Genomic DNA, 4,725 nt, shown 5'->3' on the forward strand with positions numbered 1-4,725 from the left:
GCACTTGGCTTTTTTCTTCTTATCTTTCTTTCTGGAAAGAATTTGACATTTACAGAATGCTGTGTGTAGTTGTAGGCTATGTAAAGTACAAAACATAATACAGCTGGGTTTTTGTACTCGGCTGTGTGTGTTTTTATGTCATATTGTGGCGTCTTGTAAATAACTTATGCACTAAACAAAATTGCAAGTGAGGAGCTTGCTATATTATATATATTTAAATATATATTTTTTAAAATCTTGGAACTGTTTCATATTAGTACAATATTTTACTCAAAAGTAAAATTTATACAGTATGATTTGGTGCCTCATAACAAACGTGTGGATTTCGTAATTATATTTATTAGTGTTGTAGTTTTGACAAATAAGAGAAGGCTAATGCTAACAATTTGCATTTTTAGCAAAATTTTGAGTTTTTTATTGAAATATAAATATTCAAATTATAAATTTTTAAAAGACATTAACCCATATACTAATGATCAGGATTCTTAAAACTAATCCAGTAAGTTTCTGTAACTGACATGGTAGCCACAGTGAGCATTCCAGTGTTTTATTTAGGGTATTGGTGTTTTATGAAAATGTATCTACTGTTGAATTAATTTTTTAATGAGCTGGTACTTTTTTTGTGTAATGTATATGTGAGCACACTTCATCATAGCCTAATTGGGCAAGTAGTAATGTTAATTATTCTCTCTCTCTCTCTCTCTCTCTCTCTCTACTCTCTCTCTCTCTCTCTCTCTCTTCTCTCTTCTCTCTTTCTCTTTCTCCTTTCTCTCTCTTCTCTCTCTCTCTCTCGCATCTCTCTCTCTCTCTCTCTCTAATCTCTCTCTCTCTATATATATATATATATATATATATATATATATATATATATATATATATATATATATATATATGTATATATGTATATTCCTGCATTTCCCAGCATTTTCATTGTTGTCTTTTTTGCACAACTGACAAAGATGCATTTCAGTAAAGTGATACGAAGTGTAAACCTGCTGTGAAGGTGGCTTTGGGTATCAAGCGTCATTTATCGCATTATAGATATTCAATCCTTTTTGGATTAATTAAAATTAATGTTACGATTTATTGTATTGTAATGGTAAATTTTCTTGTATATGAAGTATTGGACATGTGTACAGATCTGACAAAAAGTTTTGTGTCATTTGATTTTAGAAGTTTGTGTTCACAAAATATTTCAAGAATGATTGCATGGATTTTGATGAAATTGACGAAACCATTGATAATTAACATTTGGTGGATAGGTGGATATTGATGACAAGTTGACATTTTATCACATGGAAACTATCTAACCCATTATAAAGTCCGTAAATTATAAGTTTTTTGAGAATTTTCTTTTTAAAAGATTGAACAGAGATGGTTTTCGTTTGATCCTACTATCACATGTAAGTATACAGATTACGTGGTAAACAACACACATTAATTAGCTTCTACTTACAAGGACCATTGCATGAATGGGTGGAGGTATGTTGTGGTGAGTGTTCACATTAGTAGAATTGAACAAAGTCTGCGAACGTGGCTAAATACTAATAACTTTAATTGTTGGTATTGTAACATTTTCAGGTAGATAAGTCTGCATGTCGTTTGGTTGGTTTTCCTGTAGTTTTTTTTTTTACATTCAGATGTCAGATGTTCTTCCAGTCAGTTGACAACACTAAAAGAATGTTGTATGCTTAACAAATCTTCAGTTTTTATTATTAGGATAAATGTATTTTTTATCATGCATTTCAGAGTTTAACCAACTGTTAGTCTTCAATGAGCTTTCCTCAGAGGAAATGAAAAAAATTTATTAGCCATCACAAAAATATTAAAGACCTATGCTAAATAGATTTTCTGAGCTTCATGACTTAACGAATCCCTATTTCTCGGAAGATCAAGTATTAACACTTGCCATCCAAGCTAAATACATGGTAACCTAATCTGACCAGGTAAACAATAAGGTTTCCCAGTTAATATAAAAAAAAGTCAATGGAAAGAGTATAATGTACATATGTTATAAAAAATCTAAAAAAATTAGCACTTGCCACAGTGAATGAACAACATTCTCCTGGTAGTGAAGCAGTTGGCTGGGAATGTGGCCTTTTGTCAAAACAAATACAAAAATATCCCATTGGCCCAGACTCCTCTGAGCTTCTCTGCCTTATCACCAATCAAATTATGGACTTCACTCAGCGTCACTATACAATAGATAATACATTAGATCATCATCATCGTAACCCCAACTTGAAGATGGTTAGTTAAGTATATCTTAGTTTAACCAGACCACTGAGCTGATTAACAGCTCTCCTACGGCTGACCCGAAGGATTAGATATTTTTACGTGGCTAGGAACCAATTGGTCACCTAGCAACGGGACCTACAGCTTATTGTGGGATCCAAACCATGTTATATAGAGAAATGAATTTCTCTCACCAGAAATAAATTCCTCTGATTCCGCGTTGGCTGAGCCAAGAATCAAACTTCGGTCCACCGGATTAGTAGCGAAGCGCGAAAACCACTCTTCCAACGAGGAACTGAAGATGGTCAAAATTGCAAGGGGTTGAAAGGTTCCAGATTTGCAACATTACCTTCCTAAATACTAAGGACAACTAACATTCATCTTACTCCAGAACTAAGGCAATAAGTTAATGAGATTGAGTCCATAATTGGATTGCACTGTTTTTCATTCAAAAAGAGAGCTACATTGAAGCAGTAGTTACAAGTGATCAAATGGTCATTTTCATTGTAACCCATGAATGTTTTGATTAAAAGTAGTGATGTATGTTTGATCAATAGCTCAATCCCTAAATGCAAGCAGTCAGTTAATGTGAATGTCCAGACATGAATCTACAGCAATTGTCAGGTTTTTGTAAAAGAAAAAAAAAATTTTTGGTTTGGGAAATTTTGTCAATCTTCATTATTTTCAACTTATCTACTCTGCATATTTTTAGATGTGCAGTTTGTTTTGCAAATCATTCTTATGATGGTTAAAAATGTAGTGAGAATTACATAAAATGTGAGGACAAAGAACTGGAATTTTTTCCTCATTCTAGTGCCTTTGAATATATAAATACAGAAATTTAGAATATTTAAGAAAATTTTGTGTACATTGTTAAGTCTGTATATAGCTCATTGTGATATATACAGTATGCAGTTCAATATGGTTGCATGTTTTTAAGGAAATATTAGGTTTGGTTTTCCTTATTTATGATACATTAAAAGTAAAAAAAAAAAGCATAGAAAGAGACCACCACCTTCCTAGAGAAAAAGTTATTGGTGCTGATGTAATGCACATTCATATATGTTGGTTGTGGTATTAACATGTTTGCTTTGCCACAGGACTTCTGATTAGCAAAGCAATGTAAAATTGGGTGACTATAGATGTACGCCAGGGACCAAGTGCAGAAAAACACTTTACTGTCAGTGGGAGTATGGACATGGGCTTACAACTTCATCCAAAAAGTTGGTGGAGGGTGAGCATTGGTAACCATCCCCTCTGAAGCAAAAAATGTATAGGTAAAGAATGACCTATATTTTATATTTGTAGATATTTATTAAAGATATAAAGTTTTTTGGTGCATTTAGAATTTTACAGTTTTGGTATTTAATCTAGTCTGTCTTTCACCTTTTTTTTCTCATTTCATTTCTTATTTTCAAATATTTGAAAGTAAACCCCTAATAGGTGACAAATTTTTTTGATGTCCAAATAATGTGGTTACCATGTTTTAAGTTACACAAACTTACTGAGAACTTGTTTATTTTCATTGTAAATCCTTGTACATCATAAATTGATCTCAGATTCAGAATTGGTATATATCTTATGTGACCCTCACTGAGTAAGTAGTTTGAAGATGAAAATTAATTTGGTCATTTGGTTCTGTTTTGTTTGAAAATAGCAAAGTCATCATCCCGATAGAGATCACAGATCTTTAATTAGAAGTAAACCTGTGTAGTGAACAGCCCACTGTGAGAAATGTCTCATAGTATTGGCAATTACTATGTCATTTTGGCATTTGAGAGCCATATTATTTAAGAGAGACTGCTCTTGTACAATATTCTACCTCTTGATATTCTGTCCAGGTATAGAACAAACATTTAATATTTTGGTTTTAAGTAATGCTGATATCTTTACTGTCAATTGTGTCATCAGAGATTTTATCACAGTAGCAGTCCATCACAATTGTGACTTCAAAACTCAATATTAGGAGCAGCTTCTGTTGGCAAAAATTTCCATGTCAGTGCTTGTTTTTCTGATCAAAGTTATTTCCAGATTACTAATAAGACACTAAAAGGAAAAGATACTGATTGATATTTGCAGCAGCAGAAAGCTTGTATTTTTTACCTTTAGCATTACTGATAGAGGTGGCTCTGAAAGCCACATAATCCAGAAATTGTTGTCACAAAACACCATGCTGTATTAACATTTATGAAAGAAATTTATAAGGTGGCCTTAGCAGTATATTATGGTTTTTGGTGCCTTGTTTGGCCTGTTAATGCTGCAAAAGTTAAATGCTTTTGTATTCACAGTTCACACGTGCTCTCAGTATGCAACCCAGTGCAGTATTCTATTTTACTAAATCAAGTAGTTTATAATGGAAATTGGGATTAGAGTTTTATTCTGGTGTATATAGTAAAATATACAGGAATGTAAATGCAGCATAATATTGTTACAGTATTGCCTTGTCTCTTCTCCAGGAATGGCTATACTTCAACAGTTATAAAGTAGTGA

General features: G+C 32.6%; 1 protein-coding gene across 1 annotated transcript in view; it reads left to right on the forward strand.

Annotated features, from left to right (window-relative positions):
- LOC135205501 (protein hairless-like) overlaps positions 1 to 708 on the forward strand; it is a 78,790-nt gene extending 78,082 nt beyond the window's left edge. Inside the window, exon 4 of the mRNA XM_064236230.1 lies at positions 1 to 708. This exon is cut by the window's left edge and continues 130 nt beyond it. The gene's annotated coding sequence lies outside the window, so the exon portion shown is untranslated.
- Positions 709 to 4,725: the final 4,017 nt, after the last annotated feature.

Source organism: Macrobrachium nipponense, chromosome 11 (assembly GCF_015104395.2).
Source record: "Macrobrachium nipponense isolate FS-2020 chromosome 11, ASM1510439v2, whole genome shotgun sequence".
NCBI lineage: Eukaryota > Metazoa > Arthropoda > Malacostraca > Decapoda > Palaemonidae > Macrobrachium > Macrobrachium nipponense.